This window comes from Arvicanthis niloticus, chromosome 12 (genome assembly GCF_011762505.2).
Source record: "Arvicanthis niloticus isolate mArvNil1 chromosome 12, mArvNil1.pat.X, whole genome shotgun sequence".
NCBI classification, from domain to species: Eukaryota; Metazoa; Chordata; class Mammalia; order Rodentia; family Muridae; genus Arvicanthis; species Arvicanthis niloticus.
Window position 1 is genome coordinate 31,398,487 of NC_047669.1, and position 20,696 is coordinate 31,419,182.

Below are 20,696 nucleotides of genomic sequence, written 5' to 3' on the forward strand. Positions count from 1 at the left end.
CTGAACACGGCTTTCATTGTATCCCATAAGTTTGTGTATAATGTTCATTCATTTTCATTAATTTCTAGGAAGTCTTTAACTTCTTTCTTTATTTCTTCTTCAACCCAGTGGTTATGTAGTAGAGAGTTGTTCAGTTTCCATGAGTTTATAGGCTTTTGGTTGTTGTTGTTGAGGTCCAAATTTAATCCATGGTGATCTGTTAAGATACAAGGCATTATTTCAATTTTCTTATATCTGTTGACGCTTGCTTTGTGCCTGAGTATATGGCAAATTTTGGAGAAGATTCTGTGAGGTGCTGAGAAGATCACATATGTTTTTGTGTTTGGTTGAGATGTTCTGTCTAAACAATTTGTATTATTCCATTTTTATTATTCTCTTCCCTTGTTTCTTTCTTTTTTTTTTTAAGAGGGCTGACATTTTATTAAGGATGTTGGTTCTAACCGCTTTTCTTTTTTTCCCTCTTTTATTGGATATAATATTTACATTTAAATTTTATCCCCTTACCGCATTCCCACCACCACCCAGGAACCCCTTATCCCATCTCCTCTCCTCCTGCTTCTATGAGGGTGTGCACCCACCTACCCCCCAATCCCCCTCCCCACCCTCAGATTCCCCCCCACACTCAGTGTTCAGCCTTCATGGGACCAAAGATCTCCTCTCCCACCTATGCTCCAACAAGGCCATCCTTCCCTACATATACAGCTGGAGTCATGTGACCCTCCATATGTGCTCCTAGGCTGGTGGTTTAGACCCTGAGGAGCTCTGGCTGGTTGGTATTGCTGCTCTCCTCATGGGGCCACCAACCCTTTCGGATCCTTCAGTTTACTCTCTAACTTCTCCATTGGGAACCTTTGATCAGATTAATGATTAGCTGCAAGTATCTGCCTCTGGGTATGTCAGACTCTGGGGGACCTCTAAGCAGACAGCCTTATCAGGCTGCTGTCAGCTTTCCCTTCCTGTCATCCATATCAGTGTCTAATTTTGGTGATTGCACATGGAATGAATACCCAGGTGGAATGGTCTCCATACAATCTCTCCTTCAGATTCTGTCCCACACTTTGTCTCCATATTTGCTCCTTGGTATTTAGTTACTCCTTCTAAGAAAGACCTAAGCATCCACACTTGTTCTTCCTTCTTCATGAGCTTACTGTGGTCTGTTAGTTGAATATTTGTTGTTTCAAGCTTTTGGGCTAATCTCTGCTTATCAGTGAGTAAATACCATGTGTGTTCTTTTGTGATTGGGTTACCTCACTCAGGATGATATTTTCTAATTCCATCCATTTACCTAAGAATTTCTCAAATTCATTATTTTTAATAGCTGAGTAATATTCCATTGTGTAAATGTACCACATTTTTTGTATCTATTCCTCTGTTGAAGGGCATCTGGGTTCTTTCCAGCTTCTGGCTATTATAAATAAGGCTGCTATGAACATAGTGGAGTATGTGTCCTTGTTATATGTTGAAGCATTTTCTGGATATATGCCCAGGAGTGGTATAGTTGGGTCCTCAGGTAGTGCTATGTCCAATTTTCTGAGGAACCACCAGACTGACTTCCAGAGTGGTTGTACCAGCTTGCAACCCCACCAAAAATGGAGGAGTATTCCTCTTTCTTCATATCCTCGCCAGCATCTACTATCACCTGAATTTTTTATCTTAGCCATTCTGACTGGTGTGAGGTGGTATCTCAGTGTTGTTTTGATTTGCATTTCTCTGATGACTAAGGATGTTGAGCATTTCTTCAGGTGCTTCTCGGCCATTTGTGTTTTCTCAGTTGAGAATTCTTTGTTTAGCTCTGTACCCCATTTTTAATGGGGTTATTTTGTTGTTTGGCGTCTAATTTCTTGAGTTCTTTGTATATATTCGATATTAGCCTTCTATTGGATTTAGGAATGGTAATGATCTTTTCCCAATCTGTTGGTTGCCGTTTTATCTTGTTGACAGTGTCCTTTGCCTTACAGAAGCTTTGCAATTTGATGAGGTCCCATTTGTCGATTCTTGATCTTAGAGCATAAGCCATTGGTGTTCTGTTCAGGAACTTTCCCCCTGTGCCTAGGTATTCAAGGGTCTTCCCCAACTTCTCTTCTATTAGTTTCAGTGTATCTGGCTTTATGTGAAGGTCCTTTATCCACTTGGAGTTGAGCTTTGTACAAGGGGATAAAAATAGATTAATTTGAATTCTTCTACATGCTGACCTCCAGTTGAGCCAGCACCACTTGTTGAAAAGGCTGACCTTTTCCCGCTGCATGGTTTTAGCTCCCTTGTCAAAGATCAAGTGACCATAGGTGTGCAGGTTCATTTCTGGGTCTTCAATTCTATTCCATTGATCTTCCTGCCTGTCTCTGTACCAATATGATGCAGTTTTTATCACTACTGCTCTGTAGTACAGTTTGAGGTCAGGGATGGTGATTCCCCCAGAAGTTCTTTTATTGTTGAGAATAGTTCTCACTATCCTGGGTTTTTTGTTATTCCAAATGAATTTTCAGATTGCTCTTTCTATTTCTATGAAGAATTGAGTTGGAATTTTGATGGGGATTGTGTTGAATCTGTAGATTGCTTTTGGCAGGATGGCCATTTTTACTGTTAATCCTGCCAATCCAGGAGCATGGGAGATCTTTCCATCTTCTGAGATCTTCGATTTCTTTCTTCAGAAACTTGGAGTTCTTGTCATACAGATCTTTCACTTACTTGGTTAGATTCACTCCAAGATATTTTATTTTATTTGTGGCTATTGTGAAGAGTGTCATTTCCCTAATTTCTTTCTCAGCCTGTTTAATCCTTTGAGTAGCGGAAGGCTACTGATTTGTTTGAGTTGATTTTATATCCAGCCACTTTGTTGAAGTTGTTTATCAGGTTTAGGAGTTCTCCGGTGGACGTTTTGGGGTCACTTAAGTATACTATCATATCATCTGCAAATAGTGAAATTTTGACTTCTTCCTTTCCTATTTGTATCCCTTTGATTTCCTTTTGTTGTCTAATTGCTCTAGCTAGGACTTCCAGTACTATATTAAATAGGGAAAGTGAGAGTGGGCAGCCTTGTCTAGTCCCTGATCTTAGTGGGAATACGTCAAGTTTCTCTCCATTTAGTTTGATGTTGGCTACTGGCTTGCTGTATATTGCTTTTACTATGTTTAGGTATGGGCCTTGAATTCCTGATCTTTCCAAGACTTTTAACATGAAGGGATGTTGAATTTTGTCAAATGCTTTCTCAGCATCTAGTGAGATGACCATGTGGTTTTTTCTTTGAGTTTATTTATGTAGTGGATTACATTGATGGATTTCTGAATATTGAACCATCCCTGCATTCCTGGGATAAAGCCTACTTGATCTTGATGGATAATTGTTTTGATGTGTTGTTGGATTCGGTTTGCGAGAATTTTATTGATTATTTTTGCATCAATATTCATAAGAAAGTTTGGTCTGTAGTTCTCTTTCTTTGTTGAGTCTTTCTGTGGTTTAGGTATGAGTGTAATGGTAGCTTCATAGAACGAATTGGGTAGTGTTCCTTCTGTTTCTATTCGATGGAATAGCTTGAAGAGGATTGGTATTAGGTCTTCCTTGAAGGTCTAATAGAATTCTGCACTAAAACCATCTGGCCCCGGACATTTTTTGGTGGGGAGATTTTTAATGACTGTGTCTATTTCTTTAGGAGTTATGTGACTGTTTAGATGGTTTATCTGCTCCTCTTTTAACTTTGGTACCTGGTATCTGTCTAGAAAACTGTCCATTTCATCCAGATTTTCCGATTTTGTTGAGTATAGGCCTTTGTAGTAGGATCTGATGATTTTTTAAATTTCCTCTGTTTCTGTTGTTATGTCTCCCTTTTCAGTTCTGGTTTTATTAATTTGAGTACTGTCTCTGTGCCCTTAGGTTAGTCTGGCTAAGGGTTTGTCTATCTTGTTGATTTTCTCAAAGAACCAGCTCCTGGTTTTGTTGATATTTTGTATTGTTCTTTCTGTTTCAACTTGGTTGATTTCAGCCCTGATTTTGATTATTTCCTGCCGTCTACTCCTCTTGGGTATATTAGCTTCTTTTTGTTCTAAAGCTTTCAGGTGTGCTGTCAAGTTGTTAATGTATGCTCTTTCCATTTTCTTTTTGTGGGCACTTAGAGCTATGATTTTTCCTCTTAGTACTGCTTTCAATGAGTCTCACAAGTTTTGATATGATGTGTCCTCATTTTCATTTAATTCTAAAAAATCTTTAATTTCTTTCTTTATTTCTTCCTTGACCAAGTTATCATTGAGTAGAGCATTGTTCAGTTTCCACGTGTATGTGGGCTTTCTGTTGTTTTTGTCCATGTCAAAGACAAGTCTTAGTCCATGGTGGTCTGATAAGGTACTAGGGATTATTTCAATCTTTTTGTATCTGTTGAGGCCTGTTTTGTGACCAATTATATGGTCTATTTTGGAGAAGGTACCATGAGGTGCTGAGAAGAAGGTATATTCTTTTGTTTTAGGCTGAAATGTTCTATAGATGTCAGTTAAGTCCAGTGGGTTCATAACTTCTGTTAGTTTCATTGTGTCTCGGTTTAGTTTCTGTTTCCATGATCTGTCCATAGCTGAGAGTGGGGTGTTGAAATCTTCCACTGTTTTTGTGTGAGGTGCAATGTATGCTTTAAGCTTTAGTAAAGTTTCTTTTATGTATGTGGGTGCCCTTGCATTTGGGGCATAGATGTTCAGAATTTCGAGTTCCTCTTGGTAAATTTTTCGTTTGATGAATATGAAGTGTCCTTCTTTATCTTTTTTGATTACTTTTGGTTTAAAAAACGATTTTTATTTGATATTAGAATCGCTACTCCCGCTTGTTTCTTGTGACCATTTGCTTGGAAGATTGTTTTCCAACCTTTTACTCTGGGGTAGTGTCTGTCTTTTTCACAAAGGTGCATTTCCTGAATGCAGCAAAATGTTGGGTCCTGATTACATATCCAGTCTGATAGTCTATGTCTTTTTATTGGAGAATTGAGTCCATTGATAGTAAGAGATATTAAGGAAAAATGAATATTGTTTCCTGTTATTTTTGTTATTGGAAGATTACTTTCTTGCTTTTTCTAGGTTGTAGTTCCCCTCCTTGTGTTGGAGTTTTCCACCAATTATCCTTTGAAGTGCTGGATTTGTGGTGAGATATTGTGTAAATTTGGATTTTTCATGGAATATTTTGGTTTCTCCATCAATATTGATTGAAAGTTTTGCTGGGCATAATAGTCTGGGCTGGCATTTATGTTCTCTTAGGGTCTGTATGATATCGGTCCAGGATCTTCTGGCTTTTATGGTCTCTGGTGAGAAGTCTGGTGTACTTCTTATAGGTCTGCCTTTATATGTTACTTTGCCTTTTTCCCTTACTGCTTTTAGTATTTTTTCTTTGTTTTGTACATTTGATGTTTTGACTATTATATGGCGGGAAGTATTTCTTTTCTGGTCTAAACTATTTGGAGTTCTGTGGGCTTCTTGTATATTTATGGACATCTCTTTCTTTAGGTTAGGGAAGTTTTCCTCTATAATTTTGTTGAGGATATTTACTGGTCCTTTTAGTTGGGAGTCTTCCCCCTCATCTATACCTATTATCCTTAGGTTTGGCCTTCTCATTGTGTCTTGGATTTCTTGTATATTTTGGGTTAGTAGCTTTTTGTATTTTGCATTTTCTTTGACAGTTGTGTCAATGTTTTCCATGGTATCTTCTGCACATGAGATTCTCTCTTCCATCTCTTGTATTCTGTTGGTGATACTTGTGTCTATGACTCCTGATCCTTTTTTTAGGTTTTCTATCTCCAGGGTAGTCTCCCTTTGTGATTTCTTTATTGTTTCTACTTCCATTTTTAGATCCTGCATGGTTCTGTTTAATTCCTTTTCCCGTTTGGTTGCATTTTCTTGAAATTCCTTAAGGGATTTTTGTGTTTCCTCTTTAAGGGTTTCTATCTGTCTACCAGTGCTCTCCTTAAGTTCTTTGAGAGTGTTATTTATGTCTTTCTTAAAGCCCTCTATCACCATCATGAGAAGTGATTTTAATTCTGATTCCTGCTTTTCTGGTGTGATGGGGTGTTCAGGGCTTGCTCTGATGGGGGAGCTGGGTTCTGATGATGCCATGTAACTTTGGTTTCTGTTGCTTACATTCTTGCTCTTGCCTTTTGCCATCTGGTTAACTCTAGTGCTGCCTGTACTTGCTGTCTCTGACTGAAGCCTTTCTTTCTAGTTATCTAGCTTGTGTCTGATCTCCTAGGGGTCCAGATGTCTCTGTGATCTTTTCCAGCTGCACTGATTATAGTGGTACCTCTAGGATGCCTCAGGATATGGTGCCTCCAAGGTAGTAGTCCAGCTAGGTGTCTGCTGTTCTGGGTGCAGTGTCTCCTCTAGAATATCTCAGGATACGTTGTCTGAAGCTCTGAGTTCATTTGTTCCTCTGTGGATCTGGATTGTGTGGACCTTCCAGTATGTCTCAGGTGGAATCCGGGGTCCACACAACAGCAGACCTGGCAGAGGTCTGATCTAGGCCTCAGATCTGAGAACTAGTTTCTAAGACACTGTCCAAGTTAGAGCGCCTGGGATCCCTGCTTCCTCTGGGTTCTTGGAGGTTGGGGACAGAGCTGCCACCCAAGATCTGCTCAGTGCTCTGGCCCACTATGTGGTTTTAACTTGGCTCCAGTGAAAACTGTGCTGGCAAACAACAGATAAAACAAAAATTGTGCTCTTTTGGAGTCTGGCAAATGAGATCCAAAGGAAGACCCCCTTTTTTTTAAATCACTGTTTCTAGGTCAAATGATCTCAGTAGACAAGAATTAGCATCACACCGGTTACCAAAGTAAAGTATTTAAAGGGCCCATGTCTACTTATACAGATTAGGCAACCAACTGTGAATTTGAAGCCTAGAGAAGATAAATGAACAGCTGGCACAGGGGTAAGGAATGTCTTAAGAAAAAAAACAAAAAACAAAAAACCAAAAACAAAAAACCAAAAAAAAAAAAAAAAAAAACAAACAAACAAAAAAAACCAACAACAACAACAACAACAAAAAAAAAACAAAAACAAAACAAAAAAAAAAAAACCCAAAAAACAGTGCATAGAAAGCCCTTTGATAAAAAAGAAGGCCAGTGTAACCTGGCAAGCCTCCTGCAAGGTTGCAGAAGATGAAAGGAAAGAAGTTGAAAGAAGCTGAAAGAATGACCTAAGACAGGCTCAGTCTTGTTAATGAAATAAAAAGGAGGAAGAGACTTAGAGCCTTTAGGGCTGCTTGGTAAGAATCTGACATGGGCCAAGCACATGAAAATGGGCTGTTTGGCAGGAATATGACATTAACCAAGGACAAGGAAGTAGGCTTCAGGCAGGAATTTGACATTAGACTAGAACAAAGAAGTAATTTCAGGTAGGAATCTATATCTTAGGCTAGAACCAAGAAGTAATTTCAGGCAGGAATCTAAATATTAGGCTAAAGAAAGAAGTAATTTCAGACAGGAGTCTAAATTTTAGGCTAGTAAAAGGAAGTGGGCCCCAGACATGAAAATGACCTTGGACTAGGACAGGGAAGTTGGCTCAGATATTTTGCTTATCCTGATAAGCCCTTAGAAACAGTGATCAAGGGAGTGTTTAAAGCCTTGCTTGTTCCTTGACTATTTGCATCTATTGTATTGCTAGATAGACCTTCAACCTAGAACTGACCTTAATACATGCATGTAATTAAAATACTATAAAAGTAAAAAGGAGGAGGGAGGATGGGATACGAGGGTTCTAGGGAGGGGAAATGTGGAAAGGGGATGATATCTGAAATGTAAATAAATAAAATATCCAATAAAAAAAGAAAGGAAAAGAAAAAGAAAGAAAGAAGCTGAAAGAACCTCTCAAATGGACTTACCTCAGAAATGGAACTTGTTGTTTTTCATAGTTAAACAGTCTAGTAACAACATGAGATTCAAATAACACATTTCATAGCTCAAATATTTGTTCAAAGGGAACAAACTTAATATCTTTCCCTACTCTACTTTCTACTTTTTAGTTTTAGGCTACCTTCAAGGTACTCTGGTGTTGCATATAGTTTTATGCTACGACCTTTTGCTCCAGGAGGTCACTGCACTACCAGCTCCTTCCAAGCTACCCTTGAATCCATCGATAAAAAACATACACAATTTTTTCCTTTTTCACTTGCCTTTTGCTGGGTGCTAATATCATCTACCTAGAAAAGCACGTCCTTACCATTTTTTTTAAATCTCTATCTCTATTTCCACCTGCCCTAAACTTCAGTGGATAATCCCACCAGCCCCTGTCATACATCCCTGGCCACCTGCCTGTGGGAGTGGCCATATGCTCCAGCTCCCGCAAGACTTCACATGGTTGCTGTGTACTCCTTCCTCCAAAATATGGCAAAAACTCCTCCCTTCTTCCTGTGTCTGCCTTTTCCTCCTGGAAACTGGAAGTCCTGCCTTTCTTTAAGGTCCTGGCCCCAGCTTTCTTTACTGACAAATCAAGAACAAATTGGGGAACAGGACCTTCATTATGGTTTCAATTTTTCAAATAATTGGTGCTAGGGACTTCCAGCAGTTCTGTGTTCCTCACTCACATCCAAGAAAAGATCAGAAAGAAAAACTAAGAACAGAATGCCACTTCCCCTAAGATAATATTATTTCCCCTGCTACTGTAACTTTCTCAAGTGGGTCTCATTCCTGGAACCAAAGGAATGGTGTGTGATGACAGTTGTCTCAAGCCTGCACCAATGGCTACTGCTTTAGAGTGGGAAGGTGTTAAAATCAACCATCCTATTCAAAAATGAATAAATGAAGACTGTGTTCCATGTTGGAAAAGGAAAATATCAGCGTCTGATTGGCCAGTGAGCTGATCACCAAGCATCTATCACAGTGTATGAGGATTCTCACAGCGCAGTTTCTGAATACATCTTCATACCAGCTTGTGTGTAGATAATCAAAAGGAAACAACAGGAGGACTGAGGCAACTAGCAAGCTGTTAAAATTATTTAAGTGAGAGAGAAAGTTGACCACAGAAAGGAAGATGTGTGGGTGATTCAAGTTTTGAAACTCAGCAGCAAGTTGGTTATGGGCTCTTAGTTTTCTTAGTTTTCCAGAGTGAGAGGAAAAGGCTCCAGAGGGCTGGCCATTCCTTTCACTGACTTCCAATGAAGAGGGTTCAGGTATGAAGGACAATCATCACATGAGCATGTTATTGCTTAAAAATCATATCAATGTTTACGAATTGTTTCAGCATCTATAGATACTGATTGGAGTCCATAAACTTAAAAAAAAAAAAAAAACAGCACCTATCATTAAAGCTGGAATCAAATATATTTAATATGCCTTATTGCAATATAATTGCCCCATCTGTTGCTTCCTTCAGTATCAATCTATTTTTGGTTCTAGATTATCTTGATGCTTTGTGTCTGATGGAGCTGGTCTCTTTAGGCATGAATATCATCATGTATGCATAGCTCCCAGAGTTCTCCTCTGCCATGGTCCATATCACAAGCATGTTGAAATGTCTTCCTTCCAGCTGTCCTGCCTGTAGAGGAGAGAATCTTCCACTTCAGGTGGATTCATTGCTCAGTCTTTCTTCTTTAATGGGGAGAGGAAAAGGAAGGAAACAGGAAAAAGGAGGTTAGAACTCACTAAGAGTGAAGCAATTGAGCCAGCCAGGTAGGCTTGCAGTCAGGGAAAAGGACAAGAGAAAGATAACAGGGGATTTGTCTGCTATTTTTGTCCAGTGCTCTATCAATGTTCACTTCTCAAACCCTCCTGTACAGAGAATCTTGTCTACTTTTGTACCACAAAATTATAACTTTGTGTCTTGGATCACCGTTTCTAATTTCCCCCCCAATTTGTATGGCATTTGAATCTGATGTCAATGGACTTCTTTCAGTACTTGAACAAAAATGTGCTTTGAAAAAAATTTTTTTTAAAGAATTGAAGGTCAATATGAGAGTTAAATTTAACGAAAAGTTATCTTATTTGTCTATGAATAGCCTTATTATATAACTTATTTTCCCATAAGCCTTTGTAACACTTCCCTCTACAAAAACAACTCAGTGAATTAATTGAAGGAAATTCATGGTCATAATGACAGCGTGCAAATTACATAATACCTCTTTGATGCAAAAAGCGGACTTTTTGTGCAGATCAAAAGGCCAAATTGGAAAAAAAATGGCTAAAAATGGAGACAGTAGACATTACAGAAAGCAGGAAACAGGATGAGACAGACTGAGAGAGAAGATGAGGTCTCACATTAACCATGTGTTTTCTAGATGTTTTTGTGAAATCTGGACCTAGCCCCTGGCATAAGAATGCACCACATCTAATGTCTGCCTGTGGTTTTTGTCTAGTTCTTACAACAGCATTAGTCAGGATAGTGATGTCCTCAAGCATTTAAACAATGAATTCAACATGCCAGAAGTTACAATAACAGTAAATCAGCCAGTGTCATCATGACACTGAATAGAACTGAAGGCAAAGCCAGGGTGTCAGGTTCCAGGAGTTTAGCTCTTGATTCATACCCAGTGGTTATTCATGGAGGTAATCATGTCAATGTTTAAAGGGCTGGGACCCAGTGGCCACAGTGATATTGTTATAACATGGTACTGCAGGTGTGCATGTGAAACTACCAGAGAGCTAAGAATGACAGCACAGGGTGTTCAAAGGCCCAATGGGGAATTTGACTCTGTTATACACTGCCTACCTTCCCAAGATTTTTTCTAAAAACTTGATGCAGCATTTATGTCCTTTTAACTCTTGCGTTCTTGCAAAACCAGTTCCACATGGGTGACCCCTAAGATCTATTGTCAGATCAAGAAGTAGCCACCCCTCCCTTTATGACAACTACAGTGTCCTCTAAGTTTCTGTATAGCCCAGCCTGAAATGCATTTCTTCACAGCCTTGGATGGTAATGACAACAATAGCAAAATCTTTGGAAAGAATGGAAATCTGATTAGGAACTTTCCTCCTCCTTTAAAAATAGAATGCTTTATTCCCAAGGAAATCAAACAATAAGTTTGCTGAATTCAATTGCCTCATAAATTTGGGTGTTACTAATAAAGGAATTCATAAAGACAGCTCTATTGTGCATCACAAGGATAGAAAGCCGCCACTTAGAACACACTCTTCTTACGTTTATTCTTCTTTAGGGTTTTTCGAATTTGGCTGTGTTATCTAGAGTATGTTATCCAGTTATCTAGAGTACTTGGTGAACTATAGACCACGTAGACTGATGTGTATTTGAATCCCCAGTAAAATTTGAGCTTCTGAATTTCTAACTCCTGGATAATGCCAGCCTTGTTGCAGTGAAATGGATAGTGTTCAGTTTTGTGCAGTTGGGTGGAGATTCTCACAGTTTCCTTTATCTTCAAGCAAAGCTTGACTACTTCAACATTGCTGACTCACTGTAAAATGTCGAGCTCTGCAACGACCCTTTGGTAATGTATCATGTCCTGAGGGCTGATTGGTCACAATACAGCACGTAATTATCATGTGGGCAGGAAGCCAGAGTGGGACCTGTGTGCTGACTTGTGCAGCCCTTGCAGAGGGCTATCTATACAAGGTCATTTTTCAGACAAGGCCAGCCACCTGTGTTCAGGGACACTCTACAGACAGGGTCAGGCAGAGAAAGGGAAGCCCCACTGAGAAAGGGAAGCCCCACTGAAAAAGTGAGTCCTCCATTTTGCACTGAGCTCCGAAAGCCATCCAGACAACGGATATGGCAACATTAATAGCAAGGCTCTCCAACAGTCCTACTCTGGTTTTTGTTATTATAAGGAAATAACCTGAAACTGGGTAATTTTTAAGAAAAGCTTGTATCCCACAGTGCTCAAAGTTGGGATCAGCAACTTTAATTAAGTATATCCTTACTTCATGCTGAGAAACCAAAATGAAGATGCCCGTGCTTTATCAGAGTCTACTCTAGCAATTACTAATTCAACCCCATGAGCATTAACCCAACGTGAAAGGAATCTATTTTTAACATTTCTTCTTTTAAAAAATTACTTTATGTGTTTTGGAGTTTTGCATGCATTCATGCAGTACCCTCAGAAGCCAGAAGAGGGTATATGATTCCCTGGAACTACAGGGGTGCTTGGCCTCAAACCTGGGTTTTCTGGAAGAACAAGATCTCAAAAACTTAATTCTTGAAACCAATGAATAATGAATGAGCAAAGAGCTAGCACTTATGAGGAAGCCCATTGTTACAGGAAATATTAAAAAGAGATTGGCAAGTTCCCGTGCTATGCCCAGCATGGGTGGGCCACATGGCACCAGTGGGGTATTCTCATCTCAGCAGACTCTCAAGCCTGGAGCTCGCGAAATCTCTCCACCCAGCTCGCTAAGTTCTCACTGGCTGATTTTCCACGATAACCCCATGCTTCAAAATCCCCACAGCCTTTGTGGTGCACATCAGGCAAACCCACGCTTTGCCACAGTACCTTTCTCTCTGGAACCCCCCGTGAAGAAAAACACTACTCAAACTTAGTTCACAAACAATGGTAACTCAATCTCTGGATGCAACAACTAGAATGCTAATCATGTAAACCATATTAAATCTAAATCCTCTGGTGGTGAATCTTAGCGTAAGCTCGGAGACACTAGTAGCTACATCTTGCCCTCTCGCTATCCTGCTATCCTGACCGGCCCTCTCTTTCTCCTCTTCCTCCTCTTTCTCTCTTCCCCTATCCAACAGGGAAGTCCTTCCTACTCCTCCAGTGATTGTCTCCTTTATTCATTAGGGGATGGTTCACACAAGAAGTCACCTGAGTATGTGATTCACTCCCTGTCTGCAGCCCCTCTCCCAGGAGAGTGGAATTAACACCAAAATACAAGCAATACCAGGGCCATCCACAACAGTCCATAATGAAGAATTTCTTTGTTCTGGCCCCAAGATTAGTCATGGTTTTCCATACTATTCAGTCAAAAAGTCAGGATGTTTTTCTACACAGGAAAAGAAAAGCATAAGTTCAGATGCTTCAAAGCATTCAGCTACATACACTTTAGGTGCTGTACTGAGAAGTGGGCCAACAGGATTAGAATCTCACCTTGCTATGGGATAGATGGAAAGTTAATCTAACATCTCTCTGATCCCTAGTTTCTTTCTCTTTTTTTTTTATTGGATATTTTATTTACATTTCAGATGTTATCCCCTTACCCCATTTCTTCCCCCCTACCCCTGCTCCCAGGAAACCCCTATCCCATCCCCCCTCCTCCTGCTTCTATGAAGATGTGTCCCTACTCACCCCCCCACTCCCACCTCCCCACCCTCAAATTTCCCCACACTCAGCCTTCATGGGACCAAGGATCTCCTCTCCCACCTATACCTGACAAGGCCATTCTCCCCTACATATACAGATGGAGTCATGGGTCCCTCCCTATGTGCTCCCAGGCTGGTGGTTTAGACCCTGGGAGCTCTGGTTGGTTGGTATTGTTTCTCTCCTCATGGGACTACAAACCCTTTCAGCTCCTTCAGTCTTATCTGTCACTCCTCCATTGGGAATCCTATGATCAGTTCAATGGTTAGCTGTGAGCATCTGCCTCTGAATATGTCAGACTCTGGCAGACCTCTAAGGAGATAGCTCTATCAGGCTCTTGTCAGCATGCACTTCCTGACATCCACATCAGCATCTACCTTTGGTGACTGCACATGGGATGGATATTGAGGTGGAATGATCTCCAGACAAACCCTCCTTCAGTTTCTGCCTCACACTTTGTCTTCATATTTGCTCCCTTTAGTATTTTGTTATTCTTTCTAAGAAGGACTGAGGCATCCACACTTGGTCTTCCTTCTTCATAAGCTTCATGTGGTCTGTGAGTTGAATCTTGGGTGTTTCAAGCTTCTGGACTAATATCCAATTATCAGTGAGTGAATACCATGTGTGTTCTTTTGTGATTGGGTTACCTCACTCAGGATGATATTTTCTAGTTCCATCCATTTACCTAAGAATTCCTCGAATTCATTGTTTTTAATAGCTGAGTAATATTCCATTGTGTAAATGTACCACAATTTTTGTATCCATTCAAAGATGTCCATGTTGAAGGACATCTGGGTTCTTTCCAGCTTCTGGCTATTATAAATAAGGCTGCTACGAACATAGTGGAGCATATGTCCTTGTTATATGTTGGAGAATCTTCTGGGTATATGCCCAGGAGTGGAATAGCTGGGTCCTCAGGTAATGCTATGTCCAATTTTCTGAGGAACCACCAGAATGATTTCCAGAGTGGTTGCACCAGCTTGCATTTCCACCAACAATGGAGGAGTGTTCCTCTTTCTCCACATCCTCGACAGCATCTGTTACCACCTGAGTTTTGACCTTGGGCCATTCTGACTGGTGTGAGGTGGAATCTCAGAGTTGTTTTGATTTGCATTTCCCTGATGACTAAGGATGTTGAGCATTTCTTCAGGTGCTTCTCGGCCATTCGAGTTTCCTCAGTTGAGAATTCTTTGTTTAGAAGAATTCTCTGTACGTCATTTTTAATAAAGTTATTTGGTTGTCTGGAGTCTAATTTCTTTTTTCTAATATTTTATTTTATTTTTTTAATCAAACTGTAATTTTTACTTTTTCACACAGGGGTTATAAACACAAAAAGGCAGGACATGGGGAAGGGGATGACACAGGAACATAGGTGTTCAGGGGAAGTACAGATATCTTCCAGAACAGAGTATCAGCTGGGTAAAGATTCAGGGAACATGTCACTATGACTCTGTCTATGAGTCACTTGTTTCTTATCTGAGCTGGTACTATCCACCAAGGTTACCTATCCACAAGGTCTATGGCTATTAGTTCTTATCCAGGCTGGTAAATTTCCATCAAAGCTGCCTGCTTACAATATCTTATAGCTATCTGTTTCAGTGTTTTTTCCACGAAGACCAAGGCTTTGTGTTAGCAGGCTGACTTAGGCCTATGGCTGATTATAGGCCTTCAGTGTATAAGCAAGGCTGCCTCTGACATCTCTTCCCTTCTCCAAGTATAGAAGGACCCTGGCGATTCCAATCTTGCAAAGGCAGGAATAGAGACCTGACCTCCAGTAATTTAAGGGGACCTTGTAATTGCTCTGGTCCTCCTGTCATTGTTCAGTGAGGCATGAGGACCATACCTGTCCCAATGTCTTTTTTCCTGGAGAGGGGATATTTTTGACATCAACCGCTATGCAGTCAGGTTTGTCCCTCAGGGAACCCAGAAGAATATTTTTAATTCTTATTTATATTCCCTTGCAGTGCTTAGCCTTGAAGCCTAAGCAATAATTAAATCACCAGTCAGAGGGGGTTTTGGGTGGCCCCTCTCTTTTGGTCTATGGGTGGAAGTCCCCTCTTTTAGGTTGGGTGGAGATGGGTTTTGGGAACACCCTGGATAGAGTAACAACCTCATCTTGAGTCTGGTGGGCCTTCATAGCTAATTTATGATCTGAATAGGTTTTACTGTCAAAATTATCTATCTGTTGTTTCACAAAGTTAGTCAGCCTATTTAAGGCCCAGGGACCAAAAGAAATAAGGAAAAGTAACCCAATTATTGGTCCCAAAGTGGAAGGAAGTAGGGTTGACAGTCATGAAGGGGTTGAAAACCAATTCGGTACCAGCTCTCATCTTTCTCTCTCTTACTCTCTCTTTTCTAAAGGCCTTCTCTGACCTTTTTCATGTTCTCTTTAACCATCCCTGTCTTGTCTATGTAGAGACAACATTCTTCCTTAGGGGCTGTACACAGTCTAGAGCTGAACACAGTCTTTTCTATTGTAACAGAGTAAATCAAGTCCAATAAAGTCCTTTGTAATTTTTGGAGATCACTTCAGACAGTAAAACGAGGGATGTTAATCTCTAGCTATTTGATGTCCTTGTCAATGGCCCTTCGAAGGTCTAAGTAGTATAAGTCTGAAGGCCAGCATCAGGATTGGAACTTCCAACAGCAAACACCACAGGTGATTCATTTTTACCTGGAAAGAAAAAGGAAGGGAAATCTCAGGAAGATTTCTCTTTCCTGGATGTCAGTTGTTATTCATCTTTTTTATAATTGGGCCTGGCTTTGTGAGGGTTATCTATTTATTTCATTAATCTTTTTGGTAGCCATATAGCTGTGCTTTCTTTGGCATCAAACAGGCATATTAATCCTCGGCCCCATATGAGAACTGGGTCCGGGCCATTCCATTTAAAGGTAAGAGGGTCCTTCCACATAACTGTGGCATAGTTTTTATTGGTCTCAGCGATGCCAAAGGCAATCAGCAGCAGTTTTGTCATGAGCTTTTAGATTTAGAAAATTAAAAATGAACAAGGCATGATGGAGAGTATTTCTGGGAGACTTTTTCTGGGGGTATAGTTCCCCTTCTTTTGTTTTAAAAGCCAATTTTTCAGAGTTCTTGTAAAACCAGGGCAGAAGCACCAGTAGCTGCTCTCCCCCATACTCAGAGAGTTATTAAGATATTATTTTAAAGTTTTATAATATCTGTTTTATAATATATTGTCTTTGAGGATTATAAGAAATTCCAGCAATATGGGTAATAATAAATTGTTAACTAAATATCTCAAATATCTGACTGTAACAGTCATTTTATTTATCTTAATCTGATATGGAACACCAAGCATAAAAGATACTATAGGCAATAACTAATTATACTTTTAATTGCTTCTCTTGTTAAAGTAATTGTAACTAGAAAGCCTAAAAAGCTGTCAAATCACATATACATATTTTAATTTTTTTAAATAAAAATTAATAACATCTACTTATTATAATTTATTAGGTATAAATCCTCAAGTATTAACACTATTATGAAAAAAATTGAGGACACTAAAAACAAATTTTGTAATTTGACCAATATACTCTCTAAAGATGTCAAATTGTTGTCTCAGGCTATTATTAATAAACATAGATCTATAAAAACTATCTTGTGGTGATGTTATATAATGGATAACTTTTTAAATCTTAATGATGATCTTATAAAAAATTTTAAAATTATATCCATGATTATTAAGCTCTTTTATAACAAGACTATTACTAGGCCTTTTTCTGATAGTCAAAAACTGTAATAAGAATTTTGTCAGTCTCTCAGATAACATCAGTTAATTGTTCTTAGACAAATAACTAGACTTTTACTCAGAACACATATCAGGAGGTTATAAAACAATTTTTCAAAGGTCAATAATAAGGGAACAAATAATTTATCATAGGTGTTAGGATAGAAAGTAAAATATTGTCTGGGCTTATCTATACAAATCTTCACCAAGTTATATTTATGTGGCTATCTTCTTTTGGGTTTGTTGGAAGAGGGTTACTTTCTTGCTCTTTCTAGGGTATAATTTCCCTCTTTGTATTGGAGCTTTCCTGCTATTATCCTTTGTAGTGCTGGGTTTGTGGAAAGATACTGTATAAATTTGGTTTTGTCATAAAATATCTTGGTTTATCCACCTATGGTAACTGAGAGTTTTGCTGGGTATAGTAGCCTGGGATGGCATTTGTGTTCTCTTAGGGTCTGTATGACATCTGTCCAGCATCTTCTAGCTTTTATAGTATCTGGTGAGAAGTCTGGTGTAATTCTGATAGGTCTGCCTTTATAGGTTACTTGGCCTTTTTCCCTTGCTGCATTTAATATTCTTTCTTTGTTTTGTGCATTTGGTGTTTTGATTATTATGTGATGGGAGGTATTTCTTTTCTGGTCTAGTCTATTTGGCGTTCTGTAGGCTTCTTGTATGTTTATGGGCACCTCATTCTTTAGGTTAGGGAAGTTTTCTTCTATAATTTTGTTGAAGATATTTATTGGCCCTTTAAGTTGGGAATCTTCACTCTCATCTATAACTGTTATCCTTAGGCTTGATCTTCTCAGTGTGTCCTGGATTTCCTGGCTGTTTTGTGTTAAGAACTTTTTGCATTTTGCATTTTCTTTGACAGTTGTGTCAATATTTTCTATGGTATCTTCTGCACCTGAGATTCTCTCTTCTATCTCTTGTATTCTGTTGATGATACTTGCATCTATGACTCCTGATTTCTTTCCTAGCTTTTCTATCTCCAGGATAGTCTTCCTTTGTGATTTCTTTATTGTTTCTACTTCCGTTTTTATGTTCTGGATGGTTTTATTCTATTTCTTCACCTATTTGGTTGTGTTCTCTTGTAATTCTTTAAGGGATTTTTGTGCTTCTTCTTCAAGGGCTTCAAACTGTTTCCTGTGTTCTCCTCAATTTCTTTGAGAGTGTTGTTTATGACTTTCTTAAAGTCCTCTATCATCATCATTTGAAGTGATTTTAGATCTTACTCTTGCTTTCCTGGTGATATGGAAAATTCAGGACTTTCTAGTGTGGAAGAACTAGGTTTTGATGATGTCAAGTACCCTGGGTTGCTGATGCTTATGTTCTTGTGGTTGCCATCTGGATCTCCTTAGTGCTACCTTCCCTGTCTCTGACTAGAGCCTATCTTTCCTATTATCTTGGTTGTGCCAGAACTGTGTGGGGTGGGTGTTGCTACTGGGGTTAGAGCTGAGGCCCAAGATCTGCTGCTCAGGCCCAGACTGGATGGATCCAGTGCTCTAGGCCAGGAGTGAGTTTCTGGGTCCCAGTGGGTCCCAGTGGGTCCCAGTGGGTCCCAGTGGGTCCCAGTGGGTCCCAGTGACTCACTGTTTGGGGTGGGTGTTGCTGTCTCCTTACCTAAGATACTGCCTGGGTTAGAGCTCCTGGGAGAATAGCTTTCTCTGGGTTTTGTGATATTGGGTGCAGAGCTGCCACCCTGGATCTGCTCTGTGCCCAGGCCCAGACAGGAAGGGAGAGTCTAATTTCTTGAGTTCTTCGTATATATTGGATATCTCTTCCTTGATATGAGATGTCATTAATTACATAATAGAGATTTATTGCCTTTCTAGGTCTGGCATAATTTCAGAAGTAACATTTCTGAAGGCTCTTATTATGAAATGTGGAAGTGAGCCTCAGAAGAGACTTCTAAAATAGTTACTGGTTTTTCAGTTCAGCAAATTTTGCTTATTTATTTATTTTAGATGGGGTTTTGTGTTGTAGCCTGGGTCCGTGAATTAATTTCTAACCTTGAGCCTTGAGCCTTGGTTTGCTGACCCAGAAGCCCTTGAGAAAAAGGGTGGCCAGGTTCCCCTAAGGAAGGATCTTGATAAACTACTTTAAAAAGTTTGCCATTAGCCTTTCTCCAGTCCTTTCCCAGAGGGAAATTCAGCCTTCTACAAGACTAACTGTACACCAGGGCAATGAAAACAATCAGACTTTCCAGGCTCTATTGGATGCTGGTACTGGGATTAACCCTTTTCCCAGGAGATTCCAAGAAACACAGTGGTCCTCCAGTTGAATAGGAGCCTTTTGGGGTCAGGTGATTAATGGAGGTTTGACCCATGTCCTACACACAGTAGGGCCAGTTTGTCCTCAATTCATTCTGTGGTTATTTGCCCAATCCCAGAATATATAATTGGGATAAATATACTTAGATGTTGGCAGAATTCTTCCATTGGTTTCCCAACTGGAGAATTAGGGCTATTATGTTTAGAAAGGCTAAATGGAAGCCTTTGGAGTTGTCTGTGCCAAGGAAAATAGTGAATCAAAAACAGTATTACATCCTTTGAGGGGTTATAGAAATTAGTACCACTATGAAGGAATTGAAAGATGTAGGGGTGGTGGTTCTCACCACATGTCCCCTTAACTCTCCCCATCTAGACAGCACAGAAGACATGTAGATTGTTGATAATGACAGTTGACTATCAATAACTCAATCAGGTAGTAACTCTGATTTTAGCTGGTGTAGCAGATGAGGTGTTTTTACTGGAGCAGACTAACACCTCCTTGCTCATGGATGTGCTGGATAGTTTTCTGTCCACTTGACTCAAGCTAAGTTCATCAGAGAGGAGGAGCCTAAAGGAAGAAAATGCCTCAGCTGCAGGCAAGCCTGTACGTCATTTTATTAATTGGTGATTGATAGGGGGAGATCTTAGGTTTTATAAGAAAAGCAGGCTGAGTGACTCATGAGGAGCAAGGCAGTAGGCAGCACTCTGCCAAGGCCTCTGCATAAACTTCTGCCCCAAGTTTGCACCCTGCTTGTGTTCCTGACTTCCTTCAGTGATACACCATTGTGTGGAACTATAAGCCACGTACCGACCCCATAACTTGCTTTTGGTCATGGTATTTCATCATAGCAATAGTAACCCTAACTAGAACAACAGACAAATGGTAAATGGCAGCAATTGAGATGAAGCAGTCTGATTTCCTATTATACAACTCAGTTTTTTGATTATTCAGCTGCTTGATTTTCTCCTTGCATGTGCCCTCTCCTTTATGCTGATATTTGACAGACTGGCCTTTTAGAAGACTGTTCTGAGGATTTCTTCCATGTCTTTGCCATATTTTCTTCTGTTCTCCATCACAGAATATTGTCAGGTGTGAGGCAGAATTGATAAAATTTCTGTCTCCTGTGAATGCTCATGGCGTGTGGGCTACACAAACGTTTGAGCAGCTGCTTATTCACTAAGCCCGAGGACTGCCTCCCACATTCTCAGTGTCCTCTTCAGACGTCATTGGAGTTTATTGTCATTGGAGTTTATTGGAACTTCTAGGCAGAATTAGACAAAATGAAATCTAGGTGGTCATCATTAGTAAAGTTACAAATAACAAAGTCAAGACAATAATAATAATGAGATGTAAGAATAGCATGCTTTTTAAAAAGCTTTTTATTGATTCACTGTTTCACATCACATATCCCAGTACTGATCATCTCCTCATCCCCTCATAGTTACCTTTCTCTCTTGCACCCTTCTC

The 20,696-nt window shown here is 39.7% G+C and overlaps 1 long non-coding RNA gene across 3 annotated transcripts in view; it reads left to right on the forward strand.

The window, feature by feature from the left end:
- LOC143444062 (uncharacterized) overlaps positions 1-20,696 on the forward strand; it is an 85,760-nt gene that overhangs the window by 50,889 nt on the left and 14,175 nt on the right. The window lies entirely within an intron of this gene.